Consider the following 26,885-nt stretch of genomic DNA (forward strand, 5'->3'; position numbering starts at 1 on the left):
CCCGACTGGGGTGCCCATGGCAACTGGCGCTGTGGCCTTGGAGACTAATCCCCAGGCTGCCAGTCCGCAGGGGCCTCTCCGGGCGGGGCCCCAGCTCCCTGCGGAGGCCCTTGGCCGGGGAGGGGACCAAGCCCTCTCCCAGCTGAGGACGGGGCATCTGACCTTGCAGGGTCACAAATTCCCAGGGCCATGGCCCCGGCCACACCCCCCAGTCGTGGTCACACATGTGGGATGTGGCCATCACGCACACACACCACCATCACACTTCGTTGGACACAGCATGGAACCCACGGCAGGTGCTCCTGCCCATGAGAGAGTCCCAGGCTGGGGGGAGGAGGGGGCGGACAGGACAACGACAATAAAATAGGCTATTAAGAAAAAAAGATTAAAACACTGTGATACATCTTGATTTAAATGGTGGTTACGTGGGTGTCTACACAGGTAAAAACTCATCATGTTAGATGCCTGAGATTTATGCGTTTTACAGTAAGTTATAAGTCAGTTAAAGGTAAAAATAAACGACTTGCAAGAAGCACAGGCTAGTGGGTGGGGAAGTCCGGGGAGGCTCCCTGGAAGAGGTGACACTTGAGTCGAGCGGAATGTCATGCCACAGGGGCAGCAGGAGTCTGCAGGGCAGGAGCAGAGCCAGGGGAACTGGGCCCAGGCTCTGCTCATCTGCAAAGGGGATGACCACCCTGCCCCCCACAGCGCCCCCCTCCCTGGAAATAAATGCTGAGCAAATACGGCAAGACCCGTTTGAAGGAGTGCCAAATTGCTGGCCGCCCGAGAAACCCAACCACCAGCCCAGCCGCCCACGTGTCTCGGCTGGGCCTGAGCAGGGTGGTGGGTGGGGTGGGTGGGGTGGGGCCTGCTCTGCTCTGCTGGGAAGGGCCAGGTCGGGGCAGGAAGTGGTGGGCAGAGAGACAGGCTCGGCCATGGGGGCCAGGTCAAGGGCCTTAGAAGGTCATCACTGAGGGGGCAGGAATCACTGAAGAGTATGGAGCAGGGGGTCCCTGGCAGTTTGGTCAGTTTGGGGGACCCTGGCAGGATTCGGCAGACGTGGATCCAGAGCCGGGGAGCGGGTAGTAACCAAGCTTCTGCAATGGTCCAGGCCAGAGATGGCCAGGTCTGCGGCCGAGGGTAGCAGGAGGATGGAGGAGAGGGTGGCTGTGACCAAGGAAAGGGCAGAGATTTGTGATACCGTGGACAGGGGGAGTCCCAAGGAGGGGCCACCTGGAGGGATGCCCGGGTTTGTGATTCTGATGATGGAGTGGGTGATGGCGCCCCCAGCTCAGCAGGGAATAAAAAGGGGGTACCAAGAGGCAGAGCCTTGGCTCGTGAGGGCCACCTGTAATCTGATCGGGGCTGAGGGCTAGGTGGGGGGGCTCTGGGCTAAAGGCTCAAGATCCGACAGATACAGGAGGAGCAAAGGCCCCCCGGGGACAATGTAGTGGGAGAAGCCAGAGGGAAACTGAGGACGAGGTAAAGTCAGAGAATCAGGGGAGGAAGAAGGGTGGGAAATTAGAGGTCAGGAGGCCAGTCAAGGGACCTAGAGCAGCGCAAGGGCTAGGGTGACACATCGGGGGGGTGGGGGGGGCAGGGAGTGGGTGCAGAGGGCTCTGAAGGGCTTCATTCTCCAGGAGGAGAAAACCAGAACAAATGGGGTTGGACAGACACACACACGCAGGCCTCCCTGGTCCTTCCAGATGGATCTAACTAAGAGCCTGAGCCAGGAGCCTCTCCACCCAGGCCCTCTCCTGGTCTAGGACGATGGAGGGTCCCCACCCCACTGTGGCTTCATTCCACTGGCTGGGGAGGAGCGCGCAGGACAGGAAAGGCAAACCACAAGCCAGCCCAGGGAGGTGGTGGTCTCACCAGCCACCCCCCCCGGCCCCGCAACAGGACGTGCACACGCAGGGACAGGAATTTTGTTTTGTTCATGGCTATGCCCCCAAACCATACAGGCACTCCATACATACTTGCTTGGTGGGTGAACGAGGAGCTCAAAGGAAATCAGAGCGGGGACTGCCAAATGCAGCTTAGCCAAACCAGACCATCCTTGGCCTCCACGGCCCTCCCCGGGCACCTCCAGCCCCACTACGTGGGCTCCCCCTGCCGCCCTGTCTACCCCAGGCTCATTCCTCAGCGTGAGGTGCAGGGAAGTGGCTGGGCTTGGGGGTCAACCTGGGCCGGGCTGGAGTCCCCACCCAGCAACCACCGGACTGTAACGTCAAGGGAGGGTGACGCGCCATGCCTCAGTTTCCTTCCGAGGAAACTGGTGCCACCCACTCTGCTGTCCTCAGCATTTTGAGGACAGCAAGCTACCGTGTGAAGAGCATCTGGCACGGGGCCTGGAGGCCACGGGCGCTCATTAAAGGCACGGCAGCACTGTGTCCTGCCCTGACATCACGGCGTCCCATCAACTCTGGGTTAGCTCATGCGGTAATTCTGATGGGCAGCATACAGACGCTTCTGCTCCCCTGCGTGAGGCGGCCCTGGGTGGGAAACGCAGGCCCGGCACTGGGCTGGGCGTCAGGGGACCCCGGCACCTGTCCCCCCGGGGTTCGGGCTGACCCTCGGCAGCTCAGCCACAAGGGGCAAAAGCATGTGTTGGTTCTTAAGCATCCAGAGCGCCTGGGGGCTGGGTATCAGGAGGGGGTGGGAAGAAGCCAGCACTGGGGTGGTGCCAGCCCCTGGGGCGATCGTGTCTCCCGACAGCCCCCCTTGCCAGACGTAAACAGGCCTTCTCAGAAGGATGAGCAATGTGGATAAGGAGCATCAGGCCCTTTCTTGTCGGGAAAAGGCTGGGCGGAAAAAAAAGCTAATCACGGTGGGTGATCTAATCCCAGAGCTCTGGCTCACAGGCTCCCACCCCAGCCAGCCCTCCTGAGCCGGCGCGCTCCCTCCCTCCTCCTACTGCTGGCTATCCCACCCAGCCCAGTCTGCCAGGGGTAGGGGGCAGCGGTCCCAGGGAAGGCCATGCCCTGCTGCAGGTTGGGTGGGGAGACCTGGCTTCTAACTCCAGACACCACCCCAAAATGGGGCTCAACTGCCCCTCTGGAAATTTCTCCGAGGACCTTCTGACCCTCCACCCCAGGTGAAAGGACCACCACGCCCCCTCCCCTGACATCTGGCTGTCACACCTGCCCTGATCCATGCCAGGGAAGTAATCACAGCCCAACGCCCCCAACCCCACACCTTTGGTTCCTGCTCCTTTAAATCCCAGCGCCACAGCCTGCAGGACCCTTTCCTCCCGCACTCCCCATTCAGGAGTTCCCCTGGTCCCAGTCCTGGGCCCAAGCGCCCCTGTGGGCGTGGGCGGCATACCCATCTGTTGGACGCGGGGGCACCAACTCATTACACGGTACTATCAGGACACCTGTATGCCCCAGGCCCGGAACTGGGGGTAAATCAGGCCCGATCCCTGCCCTGGAGCTCCCGGGTGGGGAAAGAGAAGCTAAAAGTTATAAATGGTGACGGCACTCTAGAGAGGAGTCCGTCTCCGTTCAGAGGTCGGTTCATCAGGTATTTGTCCGATACACCTGCCGCCTGGAGCGCTCCAGGCCTGCTCGCTGGCTGTGCGCATGCGTCACAGCTAACCATCCCCCCCACCCCCCGCCAGCGCCCAGCCCCACCCACCCCTTCCTTCCTTCCACTAACACTTCAGCATCCACTCAGGCCCACCTGGTTTGCGGGCGGTGGGGAGGGGGGGGCCATGGTACTGAAGTCCCCGCCACCTGCTGGGTCAGGGGCTGGTTCACATTAATGACCTGGTCCCTGGGGGATGACACACTTTATTTTGTGGCTGGAGGGTCTCAGACACGGAGACGCAGGTGCACCAACACCCCCCCAACCCCGTCACAGCTTTCCCACTCCACCACATCGGACGCCCCAGGGTCCCCAGGAGAGAGGCAGGACAGGGCAGGGATCATCACCCGTCCCTCACTGGACAACGGAGGCGCAGTGTGTAGGTGACCTTCCTATGATTGCACAAGAACCCCAGCGGGGGAGCAGGACTCCGTTCACGCTCTGTTTCCCCGGCCTCCCATCCCAAAGCCTATAAGGGCTCGTGTTTAAACACCCACTACTGCCCTGCTCTGTGCTCACCACTCCCTCACTTGGGCGAGGAGAGCTTGACCGCCTCGATCCACCAGGGACGAGTCAAGCTCCCCCGAAGCCCTGGCCAGGTGGTAGGATTCCGCAGAGTTCTCCTCCCCGGGGATGGGAAGAACCTGGAGGAGCCCAGCCCAGGCCACACCGTCCCCTCCCTAGAGCCCAACGACCCATGACACAGCAGCCCCTCACCAAAGGCCAGTCCTTGTGAGATCTGGGTCTAGTCAAGGCTCTGCCAACCCAGGGGCTGTGTGATACTGGGCAACTTGCTTCCCCTCTCTGAGCCTCAGTCTCTGCCTCCAGTAAGGACAGACATCCACGGCACCCTGCCCATTCCTCCCTCACAGAGCAGTGGTGGGAGGTGAAAACAAGGCCCAACAGAGCCTTTCTATCCAAACCCTACCTTGGCCTTGGGCCCAGCTGAGACGCCACGTCACATTAAGTTCACCATGACCATCAGCAGCCCCACGACTGCCCCGTGCCGTGCTGTGAGCATGCTTTCAACCCCCTGCAGCAGCCCTAGAGCACCGTGGTTCTCCTCCCATTTGACAGATGAAGACAGGGATGCTCAGAAAGGCTGAGTAACTTGCCCAAGGTCACACAGCCAGAAGAGTCAGGGGCTGGCTTCAAAGCAAAGTCTGCCGGAAGGAGAGAATGTGCACCCAACCCGTGCCAAGGTCCCCGAAGCAGCCCCCCCAGACAGCCCCCACGCCCAGGCCCAGCTCACTGTCCAGTGACTGCGTGCAGATATTCGCAGAAGGGCTCTCTAACACAAACTCCTTTTCTGCCTCCCCCACAGGGTGAGAAGCTTCAGGAAAGGGGCCAGGCTTCCTGTCTGGGGTCACAGTGAGGCCCAAGGAGAGCTTCCTGGAGGCCCCGTGAGTTCTGAAAACCAGAAGGGACCCCAAAGTATGGAGACATCATTTTGTGAGACAAAGACAGGGCTGAGGGCCCAGGAAAGGGTCCTGTGCTGCCAAGATCATGGGCCTTCCAGGCCCGGGGGGCGGGGGGGTTGCCCGGCGGGGAGGTGTTACAGAGAAGGCACGGCACGGATTCCAGGAACTGCCCTCCACACAGACTCCAGACTCTCGGGGTCACCCAGTCTGCCCCCAGCCCCTACCACCCATCTGCAGGAGCACAGAGCCCAATGAATGCATGGGAGCAGGGAATCCCTGGTTTCCTGCCCCAAAAGGAACCCCATCTGAAGCCTGGGATGAGAAAGCCACTCCTCTTCCAAAGCTGTGGCCCCCACAGAGGTGCAGGTTGGTGGGGAGGGGTCCCAGGCCTGACTCCTGACATCCTCATGCCCCTGTCCAGGGCACCCGTTGGCTTTCCAAGGCCTGCAGTGTGAGAACCCTCCTCGTGGGGCTGACGGAGCTCTGAGCTGGCTCTCTGAGGCGGGTGACACAAACCTGGCCGGGAGCCAGCTCCAGCTCCCTGCTGCAGGCTGACCTGCCCGTCCCCTCCCCCAGGCCCACCCTCCCAATAAGTCTCCAGACCTCTCAGCTGCACCTCGAGGCGGAGACACAGCCCACACGGCAGTGACTCAACATCAACGCCAGGATAAACCCAGGGCCTGCATCTGCAAGACCCGGTCCACCTGTCCGAGGAGGGTCAGCACCCAAGACATCCCACCTGCCCCCTGTCTCCTGGGTCTCCTGGGCTCTCTCCTTAAGGAGGTTCTTCCAGATTGTCAACCCCACCCTGCCGACCCCGAGGACCAGGGCTGCTGGGATTTACCCGGACACATAATGGGGCTTTGGGGTTATCCCGATGCCGTGGGTTTCCAGGGCAGAAGCCAGCGCCCCTCTCTCTTGCCTGTCCCCGGGGGCCACCAGCCATTCCTATGCATCACTGAAACCAACTACATTCCACCTCCAGCCTGTGCTACACTCCCTTCTTCCTCGTCTGGGGTGTTTTAGAGGCCCTGACCCACCCCCCACCCCTGCCTTTGGCCATACGCTGCCCCAAAGCCTCCCGTCAGCTGTTTGGCCTCAATGTGCCCGCCGAGTCCCCTGGAACAGGCAGATGAGGCTCCAGGTGCCCCCGGGAGGGCAAGGAGTCCCAGCCCACGAGTCGTGAGATGCAGTTTTGGATCCTGATTCTTGTAACTCTGGAATCAGCCAAGTGCCTTCCCAGCCCTGGTCTCAGCCTCCCCATCTGAAAAGGAAAGGTCGTCCACCTATTCTGAGGTCCCTTCCAGTTCTAATGGTTCATGGATCCAAAGCACAGGGCATGGCAGACGCCATCCAGGAAGCTCGGGAACAGCACAGGAAGGTGGCGGGAGGGGGCACCAGCGAAGATCCCCGGCCCCAGCACTGGGCCTAAGTCCCGTGAGCCAGTCTGAAAGCCCCAAACCCAACAGTTACGGGTCTACGGAGGTAAAGTGGATGGAAAGGCGAACCCTGCATGGGAGTTAATCCTGAAAGGCCAGTTCAGGCTCAGACTGGCTTTTTGAAACTGAGGGGTAACATACACACAGTGAAATCCACGCTCTTTGGCAGTCCTATGAGTTTTTACAAATGCAACCTTCTGTAACTGCTACTGCAATCAAGACACAAGGCAGTCCCATCAGCACCCCAAACTCCACCATGCCCGTCAACCCGCCCCCACGCAACTCCGGATCTGCTCCGTCCCTATAGTTTTGCATTTTCCCAGATGTCGTGCGAACGCAACAGGACCTGGCTTTCTGGGTCTGCCACCTTTCAGCCAGCCTAACGCTCGGGGGAGTCACCCGTGCCGTGTGGATCTAGACCTTGTTTTTTTTTTTTTTTTTTTTTTTAAAGATTTTATTTATTTATTTGAGAAAGAGAATGAGAGACAGAGAGCACCAGAGGGGAGAGGGTCAGAGGGAGAAGCAGACCCCCCACTGAGCAGGGAGCCCGATGCGGGACTCGATCCCGGGACTCCAGGATCATGACCTGAGCCGAAGGCAGTCGCTTAACCAACTGAGCCGCCCAGGCGCCCTAGACCTTGTTGGTTTTTAACACGGACTCATACCCCACGGTCTGAATGTACATACGGGGGTTTGCTTCTCTGTGCACCACCGGCCGGACACTCAGATTGTTTCCAGTGTGGGGCAATGATGAAGAAAGCCACTCCAGATATTTCTCTTCTTCAGGTTCTTATGTAAAGTTTTCGTTTCCCTTGGGTAAATACTGAGGAACAGAACTGCCGGGTCATACGGCGAGCATATGTTTTAACTTTGCAAAAAGCTGCCCCCAAATCCACAGAGACACCATTAGTGGTTGCTAGGGGGCTGGGAGTGGGGGGGAATGGGGAGGGGCTGCTAATGGGTATGGAGTTTCTTTCGGGGGTGATAAAAATTCTTCTGGAATGAGACAGTGGTGACAGCTGTACAGCTTTGTGACTATACTAAAAACCACCGAGTAGAATACTTTAAAATGGTGAATTTTATGATGTGATTATATGTCCACGAAAATAATAAATAAACTGTTTTCCAAAAATGGCCATACCACTTTACTCTCCCACCAGCCGTGTCTGAGGTCTAGCCCAGGCCAGTTTTTTTTTGTTGTTGTTGTTGTTGTTTTTAAAGATTTTACGTATTTATTTGACAGAGACACAGCGAGAGAGGAAACACAAGCAGGGGGAGCAGGGGAGGAAGAAGCAGACTTCCCGGGGAGCAGGGAGCCCGAGGTGGGGCTTGATCCCAGGACCCTGGGACCATGACCTGAGCCGAAGGCAGACGCTTAACGACTGAGCCACCCAGGCGCCCCTAGCCCAGGCCAGTTTTAAAGGCAAGACATTCCACAGCTGGTTGCCGGGAAGGGAGAAGCAAAGGCCCTGAGGCAGGATTGAGTGAGCCCTGGGCTACAGGTCTCTGAGGCTGAGCAGAAAGGAGGTCTCTGGATGGGGAGGGGGATAAGGGAGGCATGACAGGTGACTGGCACTGCCCTTCACAAAGTGGGATCCCCTAAGGCCCCAGATGGGCAGTGGTAACTCTGGGCCGCATAAGAGCCAGGCACCCATGATCTAAGTCCCCACCCTACCTGTTGGGGGATGTTCCATATCCCTCTTCTTGCTCCTGGAAAAATGAAGATGTCCACACTGGTCTGGGCCACAAGGGGCAAAGAAGGGCAAAGTCTGCCCATTAGCATTCCCAATCCCCTTCTTCCCCAAAAGGCATGCCTCTATCTTCCCAGTTCCCTTGTAGTTAGGGGGCACCATAGGACCAAAGTCTGACCTGTGTGAAACCGGAGAAGCGCCCAAGGAGAGCATGCGTGAAGGCAAAGCTTTGAGAGTAGAAGCATTCTGCCCTCACTCCTTCTCTCCATCTGGACCATGGCTGTGAGGACTGGAGGGGCTGCAGCTATTTTGTGACCATGAGGCATAAGCGTGAAGACAAAATCCAACAAGCTAAATCAACATCACATGAGGTAGCACTTCACTCTTTCTAGGATGGCTATACTCAAAGACAATACCAAGTGTTGGCAAGGATGTGGAGAAACTGGAACCCGTATACACTACCGGTAGGAGGGTAAAATGGCACAGCCACTTTGGAAAGCAGTCAGGCAGTTCTTCAGTATGTTAACCGCGAAACTGCCATTATGACCCACTATGACCTCCACTCACAGGTGTTTAGGCAAGAGAACAGACAGGATAGTTCACACAAAAGTTCATATACAACCGTTCACAGCAGTGCTATTCGCAACAGCCCGAAAGGGAAATGACCCAAATGTCCCTCAACCGATGAATGGACGGATAAGCAAGAGGTGGTCCATCCACACAAGGGAATATTATTCAGCCATAAAAAGGAACAGACCTCTGACCCCTGCCGCAACATGGATGAACCTCGAAAACGTGATGTGGAGCAAAAGAAGCTGGACGCCGAGGCCACGTATTATAGTATTCCACTGACATGAAACGTCCAGAATAGGCAAATCTGTAGGGACAGAACGTGAGTCAGTGGTTGCCAGGGTTGGGGGGAGTAGAGGGCTGACTACTTCCTGGGTCAGGATTTCTTTTCCGGGTGATGAAATGCTCTGAAATGAGCGGTGAACACCGCACAACTCCGTGAACGTATGAAAGCACACTTTAGCATATGCTTCCAAGGAAGTAATTTTTAAAGGAACTTAAAACAATCTAACAAGCTAAGGGAGGCAAGGAACTGAGCCCCCGACGGCATTGCTGAGCCCCCATCCCAGCCTCCGGCTGCCTCGCCAAGGACTTCTCCTTGTCCAAGCTGTTCAAGTTGAGGCTTTCGATTACCTGGAGCCAAACAGTCCTGACCAACAGCCTGGTCCCCCTGGGCCCCCTGCCAGGACTCGAGGGGGCTCTGTACACGGGGCAGCACCTGGGGTAGGCTGGTGGTCGGGATTCAGCGAAACGTCAGGTTATCCCAGTGACCACCGGTGGCCCCCGGAATGCCTGCCACACACACACACACACACGTGCACGCACACAAGCGTGTGTGTCTAAATACCCCAGGGGATTAACTGTCTTGATGCTCCACACTTGTGCTCTCTCCACACACACCAGCTGCCCTTCACGGAGGGGAAACCCCCCCAAACTGGGCTGCACCCAGCCCCAGGAGACACAGTGTCGTCGTCCCCCCCCCCCGCCACCCCCCCCACCACCCGCCAGACGCCCCTGAGAGCCACAGTCGGACCAGCAACCGGGGGAGGATGGGGGTGAGCCAATGAGAATCAGTACCGAAGGGTGGAGAAGGCCCCTGACCTTCCAAGGCCCCACCCCGAGTGCCCTGACACCGGCTTCTAATTCACTTAGCAAGTTTGTACTGGATGCTCACTCTTTGCCAGGCAGGGTGCTGGGGGCAGGGGGCAGGGGGGTGGAGGGACAAGGCACCAAGGCCCAGACCCAACGGAGGGTGACAGACAAGTCCAAGGGCGGTCAGAACACAGGACGTGATGGGGCACCTGGGTGGCTCAGTCGGTTAAGCGACTGCCTTCGGCTCAGGTCATGATCCTGGAGTCCCGGGATCGAGTCCCGCATCGGGCTCCCTGCTCGGCGGGGAGTCTGCTTCTCCCTCTGACCCTCCTCCCTCTCATGCTCTCTGTCTCTCATTGTCTCTCTCACAAATAAATAAATAAAATCTTAAAAAAAAAAAAAAATTAAAAAAAATAAAAATAAAAATAATAAAAAAAAAAAAGAACACAGGACGTGATAAGGGCTGTGCTGGGGGACATTCAGGGGTTGTAGGAACACAGAGGAGGGGCATCTAACACAGCCTTGGAAGGGGGCACAGGGAAGGCTTCCAGAGAGAAGGGCCATCTGAGCTGCGACCTGCGAGTAGAAATCAGCCCGATGAAATGGACAGGGCGCATTAAGTACGTTCCAGGGAGAAGCAACACCACACGGGGAAGCCAGACAGAAGCACAGTATGTTCTAGAAACCCAGGGAAGCTCACTGGGCTGGCACGGAAACAGGCAGGGCCTGGCCATGCCCAGTCTGGGAGTGAGGCAACTAGAGGAAGGCTTTCACCTGGACCCAACACAATGCCCCGAGCTGGGCCCCGCCGGGGAAATGCTCACCTGGCCACATGCACAGTCACTGATCACTGTCTCTGGACCCTTAGACTGTCGCGCCCTCCCCCAAACTCCCCGCTCCCTCCCCCCACCCCTGCACTTGCAATGCCCACCAGAGACTACTCCTGGTCCAAACCCCACCCATCCTCCAGGGGCCAATGAAAAGTCACCTCCTACAGGCTGCCCTCAGGCATATCCCTATGGGAAAAGAGGGCTCTCCAAAACCCCACCACAGGGCCACTGCCCCTGGTAGCCCCAGCCCCAGGGGACTAACCAGGTCCACCCCTGGGGTTTTCCCAGCTCACAGAAACAGAAACTGAGGCACGGCAGGGTCCAGGCTCCACGGGCAGAGGAGGTAAGAGCGCAGCAGGGAAGGATGGCATCCAGTTCTTCTCTGGGCAGGACTGGGGCCCCCAGAGAGCGAGACTCTGGGGTCATCATGTGACAAGGTGAGAAAACACTCAACTGGAAGAGCAACCAGCTTCCCCCAACCGAACGTGCTGATCGTCCCAAGAACACTGCAGTGTAGGGAGAAGCACCCTCATTTGTTCAGATGAGGCTCGGAGAGGTAAAGTCACTTGCCTGACACCACACAGCACGTCGGCAGTTAGCACTGGGACTTGAACCCATGTCTGTCTGGCTTCAAAGGCCCTGCTGGTTCCACGGCACCCCTGCTGGCAAGTAGAGAAGGCCTGAGGCAGGTAAAGGAGCCCCAAGGAGGGGCACTGGCCTCTGACCCAGGGCGAGGAAGAGCATCTCTCCCTTGGATATGCAGGGCGATGGGCCAGGACCGGAGGGAGGATGTGGTCAGCTTACCTGCCCAGAGGGCTGCACCCCCAGCTGGAAGCCAGGGCGCACATGGGGAACAGGGCAATCACCCCCCTTCCCTAGCTCTCCCAACCTGGGCCTCCCTGCTGAAAGCCGGCACACCTGAAAAACCAGCTCCTGGATAAACACGAGAGACACCAGGCTGGCCCAGTCATAAGACCCCCCTGGAGCCCGCCAGGACCACCTTGGAGCTGGGTGGGCGGGCAGGCAGTGGTCCTGTCTGCTCCAGGGAGCCACCCAGGAGCACCCGAGTATGGGCCTCGCCTGCTCCAGTCCTCCCAGACTTCCCACCAGGTACTGCCCAAGGGTCGGAGTGAGGGGTGCAGGCTTTGAGACCGGGTCAGGGGAGTCAGGGGGGCCAGGGGAGGGGTGCTGGGGGCTGCCGGGCTCACCAAGAAGAATAAATGACTTGTTTACCAAAAACAAAGTTAAAACCCCTCCAATCTCTCAAGACACCCAATGCAGGTCACGTTAGCACCCCAGGAGCTGCCTCTCCTACGGGGCGCACATGCCCTGGGGGGCCGCCAAGGTCCTGTTGGGCCTCCCTTCACTCAGACGCCACCGTTCACACCGCCCACCCACAACCTTGCAAGGTACTGCTGTCTCCCTTCTCAGATGGGCAAACTGAGGCTCAGCCGACTTGGGAGCTGTCCAACTCATGCAGCGGGCCCGCAGCAGAGCTGGAATCGGTCTGACTAGAAGCTTCCGTGACCAGCCGAAATCTCAGTGATGCCCACAGAAATGTCCAGAACAGCCACCGTCCGTGCAGCACGGACCACATGCAGAGGTAGATGGCAAACGTTTTTATTTAGGACCCTAACAGGTAACGTGGATAAAAGCGGCCCTGCTCTGGCTCCAAGGGGGACACAGGGAACCGGGGGTCTGCATGTCTCCCCCTCCTCCCCGTCGGCAGCACCCCCCTGCCCCGTAGGGCTCTGTGGAGGCCCACCCGCTTGTGTGACCACAGCTGAGTCCCTCACTGGCCCTGTTCTCCCATTTACAGATGACCAAACCCGAGCACAGAGATCAGAAGTCACTTGCCTGAGGTCACACAGCCCCCTTCCATGGGACCCTAAATCATGCTCCTGACTGTTACGCCGGCCTCAATGTCCTTTCCTACCCACCTCCCCTCCCCGAACAAGGAAAACAGAGAAGTTCTACCCTAAGCTAAAAGGCTGCAGGAATGGAGACCGGGGACACAGCCAGGGACCCGCAGACTCCAGAGCAGCGGGGCGCCCAGAGATGGGTGAGCACCACCGGGCACATGCAGCTGCCCTCGCCCGCCCCAGCTGTCCTGGCCTCAGAGCATCACTGTGCCAGGAGCCCACCTGCACAGCGGAGGGCTGTGTGGGTGTGAGGGCGGCTGCAGGCAGGTGTAATTTCATCAGGGGCTCGCCGGCCGGATGAGTCACCAGAACCAGAGGATGAAATTCTAGCTCTGCGGACAGAGGTGTGCACTTCTCTCGGCTCACGGTGAGCTCTCAGTGGGGGCGGGGACGGGGCGCAGGCAGTGCCTCTGTGAACTTGAGCAAAAGGTACCCCTTCCTCTGGGCTGGTCCCAAGCGGGGCTCTGCAAACCCGGTGTCCCTGACCACAGAGCGGGTGGAGCTATGTGGCATGCCAGACAATGGAACACTCCTCAGCTACCCCAAGGTCGAAGAAGCCACACTCAGGCTGCATTCTGTGTGACTGCATTTATGTGACATTCTGGAAAATGCGAAACTACAGACATGGAAAACACACAGTGGTTAAAAAAAAGAGAGAAAGAGGGGCGCCTGGGTGGCTCAGTCGTTAAGGGTCTGCCTTCGGCTCAGGTCGTGGTCTCAGGGTCCTGGGATCGAGCCCCGCATCGGGCTCCCTGCTCAGCGGAGAGCCTGCTTCTCCCTCTCCCTCTGCTTCTCTCCTGCCACTTGTGCTCATGCTCTCTCTCAAATAAATAAATAACAAAAAAAAAAAAAAAAAAGAGAGAGAGAGAGAGAGAAAGAAAAGAAAAAGAAAACACACAGTGGTTGCCAGGGGCTGGGGGAGGGTAAGAGGCTGGCGGCAAATGAGCTTGAGGGAGCTTTCAGAGGTGATGGAATGTTCCATGTCTTGACAGGGGCTGGGCTGCGTGAATGTGTACAATGGTCAAACCCCTTGGAAAGCACACTTATTAAAACTTGAGCTTTTCACTGGATATCCCTCATCCCTTGACAAAACAGAACAACGTATGGGGTGAGCCCCTCCTACGTGCAGGCCTGGGGCCGGACGCCAGGGCCTGAGACCCCGCAGACCCAGGGCAGGGGGAAGGGGGTGATATCTGTTAAGTTTCTTACTGGCTGGTGGACTGACAGACTGATGGACAGATATAGACTCCCCTCTATGGTGGTTCTGCCAGAAGCCAGAAAATGAACCTTGAAACCCGCCCCCCCACACACCCCAATCGGCAAACAGGTCTGGCCCCGTCCAAGCCTCCAGGAGAGAAGCCACCTGAGGGCTATACCTCCAGCTACCCGCCTCCAGCTACAGGCTCAGGCTCTCCATCCCCAACTACACAGCCTTGCTGGGCACCTGCAAGCTGCCCAGGACCCCAAGCCCCTGAGCCAGGACCACTCACCTCTGGCTTCCCACACTGTCTCCACTCTAGGCCTGCACTGGGGTGACCCACATATCCACGCTCTAGAAGCGTCCCCCCCGCCCCAATCACAGCACCTGAGGCTCAGGCAGGATGGGGGGTATCCGCTGCATTCCACAGGTGAGCACACAGCCTGGACTTGGGGGCTATCCCGGCTGTAGCCAGTCCACATTCCCGGGGTCTCAGCTCAGCACAGGGGCTGGGGGCTACCTCGGATGGCTGTATGCAGTGGACTCCACGGGGACTGCCCCTCACGCCTGTGACCCAACCCAGCGAACATCCTCCCCTACCAGCCCCCCCCAGCCCCCGAGGCTGGATCTCCAAGCCTTGCAGGGGAGGACATCAGACCGACGGCCTCCCAGTGCTCAGGCCTGGCTCTGCACACCTTGACTGCAAATCCTAACTCGGGCGTCTGCTCCGGTGTACCCCATAACTCCCGTTCCCCTCCCCCTCCTGCCACAGTGGCACGGAAATCTCTGAAAACCAGAGCTTCCCAGACTGGGGATCCCTGAGTCCCCCACACCACCCAAGCCTAACAGGGGATCCGGACTAGAGAAAGCCGGACCAAGGAAACTGGATTCAGCGCTACCTGATTCGAACTCACCCAGACCATCCCGGGAGCTTTAGGTTGAGCCTCTCCCCAGTCCCCAACAGTCCCGTCACCCAGAGGTCATAGCTGTAGGGCTGACAGATAAAATACAAGACCCTAGGGGCGCCTGGGTGGCTCAGTCGTTAAGCGTCTGCCTTCGGCTCAGGTCATGATCCCAGGGTCCTGGGATCGAGCCCCGCGTCCGGCTCCCTGCTCGGCGGGAAGCCTGCTTCTCCTTTTCCCACTCCCCCTGCTTATGTTCCCTCTCTTGCTGTCTCTCTCTGTCAAATAAATAAATAAAATCTTAAAAAAAAAAAAATACAAGACCCCAGTTCAGCTTCAGAGAAACAAACAAGTAAGTCTTTAGTATAAGTTACGTCCTCAATCCTGCATTATCCGTGGCTTATCTGAAATCCAAATTTAACTGGGGAATCCCTATTTTTATTAGCCAGATCTGGCAACCAGAAGCAGGTCGTCCTGAAGGAGGGAGACGGGGGATGCACAAATAGCTCTGGGTTGGCCAGGCCCAGCTCCGGACCAAGAGGAAGGGGTTCAGGAGCAAGAGTTCTGCCTGAGACACCCCCACCAGTCATCCCAAGCCCAGGAAGGGACAAAGTACAGCCTCACTCAGCTCATTCAGCAAATGTAACTCCCCACAAAGTGAACGAGGGCTCAGCCCCCTCACACCCCCTTCCCTGGGGCTCTGTGCCCCTTGGTTGTCATCAGCCATAACCCCATAGCCCTGAGCCTGAAATGACAGAGCATCTACCCTGGTGCGCATGAGGATCACAGAATCCCAGCCAGACACGCCTGCCAACGAGGGACCCGGGAGCCAAGTGAGGGAGCCGGCTCCCCTCGGGCCCCGCCTGGACACCCCACCACCTACACACAGAAGTCTCCATTGTCACCCTGCAGCAGGATGGGGAGCATCTCATTGCCTTATAACCATTTTCATCTCCTCCAGTTCTCCCACAGAAAACAATCCTTCCACCGCTCCGCCCCCGCTTAGGAGTTCCTGCTGGGATTTCCCTTGCAGTTGCCCCAAGGGTCCACGTCTCCTGGGCCCCACATCCTCCCAGAAGGTTCCGAGCCCCTGGCCCCGAGTCCCGCTCCGCTCCCCAGTGTTTGTGAATTAACCCTGCAGTCCCTCCGCAGGCCCACAGAGCTGGGCACACTTTCCTGCTTGTCCCACAGAACCCGGCTGTGAGCCATCACAGAGAAACCCCCAAACGGCCAAGAGTCGGAGGACTGAGAGAAGCAGGACAGAGGACATCCAGGGAGCAGAGCCCCAGGCTCGGGTGTGAGGGGAAGACAGCTGCAGTAATGGGAGGATGGGGAGCAGGAAGCTCAGGGGAAGACCCTGGGATTCTCCCCATTGTGTGGGGGCCCTTCCCCAGAGATGGGGATTCAGGAATAAGGGGAGGAGCTGCTTAGCAATGTGGACCACTTCATTCGTTCCCTCAAGTAGCCATTCGACGAGCATTCGGGTACCAGCCCCGGGGCACCAGGGAATCCAAAGCAAGCCTCGGTCCCTGCCCTGTCCCTAGTGCACTTGGGGAGACAGATGTGGAACTTTTGAGTGAGATCAACACTGGGACAGAGGAAGGACAGGACATCATGGGGGTACACCTTGGCCGGCCCTGGGATTCCAGCCCGAGGACACGACAGCCGGTGGAGTCTTCAAAGAGAGGAGACGAAAGGGGCAAGTCCTGCCACCCTTACCCCTCATGCTAGCCAGGTCGGGCCATCGGAGGAAGTCTCCCACCCCCTCGGGGGAAAGATGGGAAGAACCTTCCAGGGAAAAGGAACAGCCCATGCAAAGGCCATTCAGGAAAACTGCGGCATTCAACGAGCCAGAGCCAGTTGAGGAGGCCGTGGGTGGACAGAGGACAGCCGGCGCAGATGAACCCGAACCCAAACCCAGAACGGGGAGGGCCCAGGAGACACGGCCTGTGCCTCCAAGGTCCCACTGAGGATGCGAACGCCCCGAGGCGTCACCCACCACATCACCCTGAGATCCTCATCTGGGGTTTCTGACAAGCCGGCTGCCACCCAACTGTGCAGGCCCTGGCTGCTGGAGACAGGCTTCTGGAACAACTGCCTCCGAGACCCCTATCATTATGTCTGCCTTGCCGACTAGTTCCAAGCACCGACCGCTGCGTTGGAAGGCTAGCCTGGCTCTGGGAGACTGCCTCCAAAGAAGAGATAAAAAGTATTTGTGATTAACACGCTGCACGTAAATGACCCTTCCTCCAGCACCTAGAGAACAGTGCCCTTAAGTAGGTCAAGCATGCCCCTCCAACGCTGTCTTCGAGACCCAGTTTTGCAACCTTCGGCCCCAGGTCTCCCACATTTTAAATGTGTGGGCAGCGAGTGGCCGCAGAGTTCCCACCTTTGCTTGGTTCCTCTGCTGGGGTGCTCTGGGACCCTCTGAGTCAGAGCCTCAACTTTCTAGGTCACTCATGGAGCAGGCTACGGAATGGGGTGTGGTCTTAAGCCTCTCGCATCCCCAAAGCAGGTCGGGGATTCCGACATCCTGTCACCTTGGAGCCAGGTCTGTCCCTTGGTCCAGCGCTCCCTGTTCAGAAGAGGTGAGAGGCTATCTCGCAGCCTCCTGGGCTCCTTCCCGCCGTGGGTGGCTCGTGATGGGCACCGGACCACCCCCATCGCTGCCACCCCTGCGCCCAGACCTTCCCCACCAACAGCCACCAGCCTCCCAGTCACGGCCACCTCTTGCCCCGAATAAACCATCAATGCCCGTGCCCTTTCCCTTTGGGAATGACGCTGCTGAAATAAATGGCTGCTTGGAAAGGCACCTCCCAAGCCCCGAAGACCCGGGCAGTGCCGAGGAGCAAACAGTCCCAGGCACGGGGCAACCAAATCCCGCCAGAGGAGGTCAGAGCGGCTTCTGGCCGCCCCTTCCTCCCACTGGGCGCAAACGCCCACTCCTCTAACTGTCCTCGCCTGCCGCTCACTCCAGCTCCTGGGCCCAGGGCAGGCCCACGCCCCGTATCACCAGTACCACACTCCATCCAAGGCCGGCGCTTCCCCCTGCGGGCCTGGCATGGAGAGCCCCTCACTTGGGCTGCGACGGGGACACAGGAGCCTCCCACCCCAGCTCTGGTCCTGGGGGGCTGGGTCACATGGCCAGACGTCCAGGGCTCCAGCACCGCCAGGAGGGCAGAACTCTCAGCTGCAAGCTTCCCCCCTCTGCCCTGGGCCCAGGCCAGGGCATCGTCCCTCTCCCTGGTCACAGGCCGGGGCTGGAGCCCAGGAGAGGCATCAAGCCCATCATTTCCAGGGACTCAGGATGGGGGGGTGGGCATCAAGCACCCTGGGGCGCTCCACAGGCCTCCCTGCCCATGTGCAGGAACTCAGAGACCACCCACATGCGCGGCACCCCCAACTTGCTCTCCCGGAAGCTTGGTGGCCCCCACTGCCAACCTCTGAGACTCTTCCCCGCCCTCCTCCAGAGGTTCAGCTGCCACCACTCAGGCCGGCCCCCTCCCGGGGTACCCCGACAGGAACCACTGTGCCGGGGCAGTCCTGGCTGTGTTGGACTCAGCCTGCGAGTGAGGGGCACGGGCCAGGAGATGGCCCAGCCCGAAGAAGGCAGAGGTGGGGGGGGCGGGGACCCGCGGCCTTCCCAGCCCCCTCTGCTCCCACACTGGCGCCCGCCGCCGCGGGCAGCACGACTGACCTCATTCGCCAACTGCAGCAGCCTGCGGGCGCCCGTCGCCCGCCCCGGGGCGCCCCCCACCTCCGCGAGGGCCGGGGGTGACAGCTCCCGGCTCCCCCCCCCTCCCGGCAGGTGGGGGCGGCCGGCCCTCCCTCCGCCGCCCCCCCCGGCCCGAATTATAATCCCAGTCACGTGCCTCCCCAGGCACCCAAAAGCCGGACCCAGATTCTGGAACACCTTGAGGGGGAGGGGCGGGGGCCACGGGGGTGGGAGGAGAAGGGGAGAAGGGCCTCGGCGCCCGCCCCCCGCAAAAGTTTCTCCTACCTTGGAGGATCCCCAAGCGCTCCTGCCAGCGTCGCCCCGGCCCCGGCCCGCGGCCAGGACTCAGCCTCCTGCCGCCGCCTCCTTAATTAATCCGGGAGAATGGGGGAAGGCGCGGCGGAGGGAGGCGCGGCGCGGCGCGGCGCGACGGGGGGGCGGGGGGCGCGGGGCGCGGGGCGCCGGCCGGGGAGGGGCCGCGGCGGGGGCTCTCGGGCCGGCCGGGGGGCTGGCGCTCGGCGGCCCCCACCCCCGGCGCGGGCTGCGGCGGAGGGCGGGGCGCGGCGCGGGGCGCGGAGCCGAGAGCGGGAGCGCAGGGAGGCTCTTTGTTCTGTAATCCCAGTAAGATTGCCAGCCATTCGCCCCGGCCCTAATCCCAGCCCCGCGCAACACCACCCTCCATTGGCTGCCATTTACATACGGGATTAGCCCGCCCGACCCGCCCCGCGCCCCGGCCTGGGCACCGCGGGGGGAGCGCCGCGCCCCCCGCCCCGCCCCCGGCGCCCCGAGCGCGCGCCGCCCCAGCGCCCGCCGCCAGGGGGGCCTGCGGGAGGGGCGCCCGCGGCCTCGGCGCCCCCTGGCTGCCCGGCGACGCCCCTCCGCCTCCCCAGCGCCCTGTCGGGGGCGGATTAGGAAGCCGGGGCGCGGAGGGGGGGGGGGGCCGGGCGCGGGGTCAAGGTCACTCGGAGGGCGCGGGGAGGCACCCGGGAGCAGAGGCCAGCGCCTGGGCGCGGGCGCGGCGGCGGCTGGAGAACTGAAGTCGGCTGGCGGGTCACTCCCACCTTGCCCAGGTTAGCTTCCGGTGGCTGGTCCAGGTACCTCTTTCAGCCTTTGTCCCCGGGGGTGTGAAGGAAGGCAGTGGTATGCCCAAGGTCGCAGCAGATCCAACCGGAGGCGCCAAGGCCCGTCTTGTCTGGGCAGCCCTCCTTCTGGTCGCCGGACTCGGGCTTTTGCCGCCCGCTTCCCTTACCATCCCCACCATACCGGCCTTCCTATGGAACCAGGGAGCACACTTCCCATCCTGTCCAGAGCCATGCATCTTAATTCAGCACAAGGAGTGCTGCCCTGAGTCCTGTGCTAGGCCCTTGCTATGCTGGGCACCCCTGGGAGGGACAGAAGCCAGGCAGGCCCAACCCCACGAAGCTCCTGGCCTAGATGGAGAGAGCCAAATAGAGATTGAGAATCTTCCAGATCCCAGCAAAGCCCACGAGGTCTTTGCCCAGCCTCCTGCGACCCTGCTGGGCACAGAGCGGGCACTTCGGCAAAGGATCAACTTGGCCGACCAGCTCTAGCCCACAAGTCCATCGGACAGAACTCCTCCTGGGCAGGGCAGGTCCACAGTGCACAGCCGAAAGCCAAGCCCAGAGGGGCCCCGGGTGCCCACTGAATACCTTGCCCACGGCGTTGGCCAGAGGAGTGGGGACTGAGAATGAGGCCACGATGCCTCCATCCCGCACTGCCCTTTACCTTCTTGGGGGTATCTCCCTATCCCCGCCATCACCAGGAGGCCTGGAGACACCTTGACACCCTGTTGTGTGGCCCCGCCTTAGACCCACATCCCCACCTGCCCTCTGCTGGCCCAGGTGTGGCAACATCACCGAGGGGAAGAGCTAGGACCTAGAGACTGTGTGGGTACAAATCCTGGCTCTTCCTCTTAGCACCAGGTGACCTTGGGCAAGACACTTCACCTCCCTGCACCTCCATCCCCCCCTTTTTTGCAGCCTCTCAGTAAACTGAAGTGTGGCCCCATGGTGGATGACAGTGATGATGGGCACTCTTTTTTAAGCATCACTAAGGCTTGGGGGTGTCTTGTGTTGGCCTCCTTTTACGATGAAGGGAAGTGACTTGCTTAGGGACATACAGCATGTGCATGGCGTGGCTGGCTCTGTCTCGGTAGCCCTGGTTCATCCCACTAGCCTACGGTCCCTCCATCCCACCTGCAGCGGCCCATGAGGTGTTGGAGGTAAGACGTGGCCTCCGTGGGCCCAGCTGGGGCACGCCGGTCCCCAGAAGGGCCGGCTGGTTGGGCTGTCGGTTTCTAGGGAGAATGCTTTCCAGACCCCAAGTCCTGGAGCAGAGAACCAGAAGCCTCTGCAGCCCAGGGCCACCACCCCCTCCTTCCCCAGGGAGCTGAGCCCTGGCTGGGGAGGGAGCACCCGTGTGTGCTCAGTACTGCCCTCTGCAGGCAGAATCCAGAGCAGCAATAATGCGAGTGGAGTGCTGGGGCTCCACGCTCTCTTCCAGGCTCGGGGCTGCTCTTCTAGTCCAGAACAGCCAGCCTGAGCCCCACCTTGCTCAGGCAGACTGGGGGCAGTGTGGTACAGCAGAAGGCCTTGGCTAAGGCCCTGCATGTCTAGGTCTCTCGCTCCACTATGTGTGACATCCAGGCTTCACGTTCGCTGACTGTGTCTTCTGGGCCGAGTCGATTGACCTCTCTGGGCCTGAGCTTCCTCATCCATAATATGGAGACAAGATAGTCCTTTCTCTGTACGATGGCTATGAGGACTGAAGGACATACGACACGGGAAGAATGCTTGGGGTAGAGACTGGTGCATGCACATTTGCACTGGCCATACCTTGTCTTTCCTCAGGCCTGGCCGCATCCCCCATACTGCACAGACCTGGAAACAGGCTCCACTCACTGCCTTCCCCTTATCAACCTCGAAGCCGTAGGACTCCCTCCATCACAAAGCCTCTTCCATGCTTGTCATCTTCCCGAGGACCCTCCCAGCAGGTGGGCCTGTCAATCCCCATTTCACAGATGGGGATGCAAGATGCCAGGGCATTTGTGGAAGTGAGCATGTCCCCGGGGTGTCCTGTATCCCCGTCCATCCAGGGACTCCCTGTCAGGAGCTGGTCTATCCCTCCTGACCCAGTTCATGTGCTCCAGGGTCTCCGACCAGCAGACGGACAGCAGGGAGAGCTGCCCACAGGGACTCAGCCCCCATGCCCCAGTCCTGGGTCCCTGACCTGCGTGCGTCATTTCCTTTCCCAAGATTCTGGACCACTTCTCCTGGCTCCTTGGAGATTAAGACTCCAGGGGATCAGGGAACAGATAGAGGGACAGCCCCGCTGCCCCCAAAAAGGTAACCCTTAACATGGGGCAAGCCTCTGGGGAGCCTGGGACTATGCTACCCTAGACATGACCACGGGGGCCAAAGGTGAGGACAGTGAACCCAAGCACTTTCATCTTACAGGTAAGCAGCCCGCATTACAGAGAGGGAAGGACCGGCTCACAGCAGCCCCGCGGTGGGTGTCGGGGGGCGGACCTCAGGACTCCCGATCCCCAACCTGCCACTCCTTTGTACCATCTCCATGGGTTTCCTTGGCTTTTCAGGAAATGATTTTCTCTAATAATTAGTATTCATCCTTTAAAAATAAGACTCGAACAGCTTCTGGAACCAGCTACTCGCTTTTCTCTTCAGAGGGTATCTCCTGCTCCATCATGGAAATCAAAGGGAAAATAAGATTCAGTGTATGGAAATGGGCTTTGAAGGCAGTGGGCAGGGTCCATACAACAAGGGCGGACAAGACGGGTGTAGACTCAGGAGCCTAGCTGGGACGCTCAGGCGATATGGGGGCCACATAGCACCCGAGGGTAGGTGATGGGCTTGCTCGGGGGTGGGGGTGGCTCCTGAGTCTGTGACCCAGCTCCCCCCTCCCCTGACCCACCCATAGACGGGCCATCCCCCAGGCCACCAGCAACTCCTTTCATTCCCAAATCTGTCCATGGCTGCTAAGGACAAAACTCATTTCTTTCACTGGGGTGTCTGATCAGCAGAGGAACCTCTTAGAGTCCTCCTAGCCTTCTGGACCCAACAAAATAAAGCCCTCGCTTTGGGATTTCAGGCGAGCCAAGGCCGGAAGCTAGGAGGTCTGCCACCGGGGCATGGGCAGACCTTCGGCCTCAGCCCCCCAGGCCCCAGGGTTTGGCCCTGTCGAGTAGTCTGACCAACAGAGATAGGATGTGGGCCACAAATGCGTGCCACAGCGGAAATTTTAAATTTCCTAGTAGCTGCATTGAAAAAAAAAAGTGGGGGTGCCTGGGTGGCTCAGTCGTTAGGCGTCTGCCTTCGGCTCAGGTCATGATCCCGGGGTATCCACCTGAGCTGAGGCCATGCCCCTGGCCCCATGGGGAATGGCGAACCCACTGGACAGCCCCCTCCAGCCTCCATAAATTAAAAAAAAAATCTTTAAAAAAGATTTTATTTATTTATCTGACAGAGAGAGACACAGCGAGAGAGGGAACACAAGCAGGGGGAGTGGAAGAGGGAGAAGCAAGCTTCCCGTGGAGCAGGGAGCCCGATGTGGTACTTGATCCCAGGACCCCGGGATCATGACCTGAGCCGAAGGCAGACGCCTAACGACTGAGCCACCCAGGCGCCCCAATAAAATCTTTAAAAAAAAAAAAATTTTAAAAAGTGAAGAAGAAACAGGTGAAATTAATTTCAACAATAAATGTTACTCAATGCAGCCTTGTAGTCGATGTATGCAGTCCAAATGGTATGCATTTCAACACGTAATAATATCTTGAAAAATGGAGATGTTTTATAGGTCTTTGCCTTAGACGAAGTCTTTGCTATCCAGTGTCTGTATTACCCTTAGAACACCTCTCAGTTCGGCCGAGACAGACTTTCATACATGGCTAGTGGCTAAGGGTCATGTGAGAGGTCAGCTCACTGCTGACTTTGGGGAGCCCGGGGCTCAGTTTCCTCATCTTGTGTGCTTGTTAAAGGCCCAGGCCCAGGCCCTTCCCGGAGATGTGTTGGCTTAGACCCTGGAGGGCTGGGAGGGAGGCCTGGGACTTGGCCCTACAGAACACAGCCCCTAGCTCTTCTGATACACACTCAAGTTGAGGGAGTGCCGTTCAAGCTCTGCTATCTGTGATTCGACCAAACCCAGCCACGCAGGATTGGCCCACTGCCTCACCCCTTGTGCCACAATGCTGGTTGCCCTGTCCCTGAGATGGGAGGGCCCAGGGTCCACACCAAAGTACCATGTCTGTCCTGGGTATCACGCAGACCCAGCACCGGAACCTGGGGCTCTGGACCAGCCGTGGTGGCGTATCAGGAGTGAGCCAGAGGGGTATCCACCTGAGCTGAGGCCATGCCCCTCGCCCCATGGGGAATGGCGAACCCACTGGACAGCCCCCTCCGGCCTCCATGCCACAGGCCCACTGGGCCAGGGCCTCAGCGCTTCCTAAAATATCTCTCTCTTGCCCTGGGATTTTCTGGGATCCCAGGGCCCTGTTGCAGCCCCTCACCTGCAGCGGAAGAGTCCCCCTTTACCCCTACCAGCCTGCCGTACCCCCCCCCCGCCCCCTCAAGGAGGGATCTGCCCAGGTCTTGGAGTCAGAGCTTTGCTTTTGCATCATGGAAGGAAAGCCGGCCTTTGCACGGTGTCCTGAACCCAGTGCCCTGCCTGCCCCCCGCCAGGCCAGCCCCTCATCCTCTTGGTCTCAGCCCTCCCCACCTCACAGGCCTGAGCAAGGCTCCCAGAGCCCTCAGGCACTCGTGAGTACTGGCCGGTTGATTTTACATTGGGTGGGTGATGATTTGATCCCCGTTTGACTCACCCTTATCCTCACCCTCCTCCACGTCCCTGGCACCCAGGCTAGCACACAGAACAAACGTTTGCGGAATGAAGGAATGAATGAACGGACACGGGGCTCCTCTCTCTGCTGCCAGCTGCATTGCTGAGCTCCGTTTTCTCTCCCTCTGTTCCCCTCCGTCTGTCAGTCGCCGCCTTTGCAGGGAGCTCTCTTGAGCAGGACCCCTTGCTCTGTGCGCCTCCCTGCCTCGAGCCTCCGCTCCGGTGCCTCCTCCTCTGACTCTCCTCCGCTGGAATCTGTCAGGAACAGAGAGAGGCATGTAATTGAGTCGGGGCCGTCTCCATGGCTGCAGCCGTGGAGTAACTGAAAGATCAATTTGGAAAGCCTAGCTCGGTAATAATTGCGCCTTAATAGTTTCTGTGAGGCAGAGTGGGGCTTGGTGCACGGTGGTCAGGACAACCCCAGGACCCTGGCAGGAAAAGGCCACCCGGAGGCCCTCAGGAGCCCTGGGCCAGGCTCTGGAGGGGACTTGGCCTTGGCCAGAAACAGGAGGGGAGTGGAAGCCGGGGGGGGGGGGGGGGGGGGCGGTGAGGGCGGGGGGAGCGGGTCTCACCCCCCCACACACACACACACGCCTCCCAGAGGTGGCCCTGCCCCCTGCTCCTACCCTCTGTGGCCCACTCCTGTTTATAATTTATGCTTATGATCGGAATTATCAGCAATAATGATAACATGATTATAATTGCTGAGCTGCTGGGCTCAATTGCAGCGCTGTTGGTAAATATTATGATAGAGAGTAGCGTGGGGTCACTGCCTCCCAGAGCTTGAGGGATGGGGTGGGGGATGGGAGTGCCAGGAGGGGTGGCGTGGTCCCTCCCCCGCCCCGGCCAAGCCCACCCACCCTCTCCAGAGAACTCGCTCACCCATTCACCCAACAACCCTCCCTGCTGAAATCTAACTGAAATCACTCCTGCTTTAGGCTCAGCCACAAGCACTTAGAAGCCTGGGGGGTGTGGGGGATACCATCTGTCGCCCCACCAACAGAGGGCACTCCAAGGTTGTGGCATGACTTCCACCTGGGAGGTGAGGTGGCCAGAGGATGGTCCTTCCACACCCAAGCTGGTGTGACTGGTGACTCAGTCCCACAGGAACTCAGGGGTGGCCTGGGAGTCTTGGCGGGGGGCTAAGGGGCAGGGCACAGAGTTCCTGGGGGACAGGGGACATTTCCAGCACCCAGAGGCCTTCCTTTCTGCTCAGGAGAAGTGAGTCTAGAGCCCGGGGTAGGAACAGGGATGACAGCCTGCCTCAGACGTAAAAAATGGCCCCTTCAAGAGAGCCCACCAAGATAACCCAGGGACAGGGGTGAGAGGTGGCCTGGCTGCGTCCCCGTGGAACCAGGCCCTCCCTCGGCCTGTGCCCTCCAGCCTCAGTCCCTGCTCTGGTCCGTGTCAACGTGCTCAAGTGCACGTCCAGGAAGGGCTGGTGGCGCTGAGAGCTGGTCAAAGGCTGTGAGCAAGAACAGCAATGCCCAAGGGGAAGGCCGAGGTGGCAAGGACAGGACAGCATCCATGGGCCGCCCGTGGCAAGGAGAGGCTCAGCACCCCCACTGGTAGCTGGGGGCTCTGAGGCGCAGAGATTCCCCCCCCAAGCTCACAGAGTCGCAAGCGGCAGGGCGACATCTGCCCCAGGCCCACGGGTGGCGACTTCTGGGACAGGACAGAGCCTACGGGCCCCCCAGCCCCTGACTTGCTGCATTATTCATAAGCCCGACATTCCCCCAGGGGTAAACATTCAGGAGGAGCATTTCAAATCCACTTTCCTGCTCTGGAAAATAAATCAGCAGAGAATGCCTGCGCACTTGGAGGCGGTGGGCCGGGCTCAGCGGAGCCCTGGGAACACTCATAGATGGCCTATTTCTGTCCCCTCAACCGGGGCCCCTGAATGGCAGGCCCGAGACCCACGAGGTGGGCCAGCCGAGTGCGGGCCAGACTGCAGCCCCCATCTGTCCCCTTGGGACCAACTGCCAATTCACCACCGAGGCCTCGCCTGCAGGGTCCCCCGAGGCTGCCGCCCGGGACCCCTTGAGATCTCAGAAGGGAAGTGTCCTTCAGGTGACAGGGTGGGGACTGTTTGCTCCCCTAGGAGACTCTTCACTCCAGCGCAGGGAGTCAGGAGTTGCTGCGTGACCACAGGCAAGTCTCTTCCCCTCTCTGGGCTTCTGCTTTTTCATTTTTAAATGAGAGGAGTTCTCTAACATCCTAATGAATTCCCCTCAGCTTCGTCCTAAATGGTGGCCATCTGAGCCAGAACCAAAGAGAACCAAGCAATCAAGAGAAAGCGGCTGTTCAGCCTAGTGGTTAAGAGTGCAAGTTCCAGGGTGCCTGGGTGGCTCAGTTGGTTAAGCGACTGCCTTCGGCTCAGGTCATGATCCTGAATCGAGTCCCGCATCCGGCTCCCTGCTCGGCAGGGAGTCTGCTTCTCCCTCTGCCCCTCCCCCCCTCATGTGCGCGCTCTCTCTCTCTCATTCTCTCTGTCTCAAATAAACAAAATCTTAAAAAAAAAAAAAAAAAAGTGCAAGTTCCAGGGCGCCTGGGTGGCTCAGTCGTTAAGCGTCTGCCTTCGGCTCAGGTCATGATCCCAGAGTCCTGGGATCGAGTCCCACATCGGGCTCTCTGCTCAGCGGTAAG

The 26,885-nt window shown here is 59.4% G+C and overlaps 1 protein-coding gene and 1 long non-coding RNA gene across 7 annotated transcripts in view; one reads left to right on the top strand and one right to left on the bottom strand.

Moving 5' to 3' along the window:
- The window catches only part of GTF2IRD1 (GTF2I repeat domain containing 1), a 103,079-nt gene extending 84,044 nt beyond the window's left edge, over positions 1–19,035 (bottom strand). For 3 of the 6 annotated variants that reach the window (XM_064593089.1, XM_064593088.1, XM_064593087.1), the window contains exon 1: positions 18,654–19,035. The gene's annotated coding sequence lies outside the window, so the exon portion shown is untranslated. The remainder of the gene's footprint in view (positions 1–18,653) is intronic. The other 3 variants (XM_045875506.3, XM_045875505.3, XM_045875507.3) reach the window with 2 other exon arrangements.
- A 209-nt stretch (positions 19,036–19,244) lies between these two features.
- LOC123842847 (uncharacterized) lies at positions 19,245–23,651 on the top strand. Its single transcript, XR_006790481.3, has 3 exons — positions 19,245–19,438; positions 21,239–21,381; positions 22,872–23,651. It is a non-coding gene; the product is annotated as an uncharacterized LOC123842847 (long non-coding RNA).
- The last annotated feature ends 3,234 nt before the right edge of the window (positions 23,652–26,885 follow it).

This window comes from Mirounga angustirostris, unplaced genomic scaffold (genome assembly GCF_029215605.1).
Source record: "Mirounga angustirostris isolate CCGP_5_RB_7025 unplaced genomic scaffold, mMirAng1.0.hap1 SCAF_5, whole genome shotgun sequence".
Taxonomy (NCBI): domain Eukaryota; kingdom Metazoa; phylum Chordata; class Mammalia; order Carnivora; family Phocidae; genus Mirounga; species Mirounga angustirostris.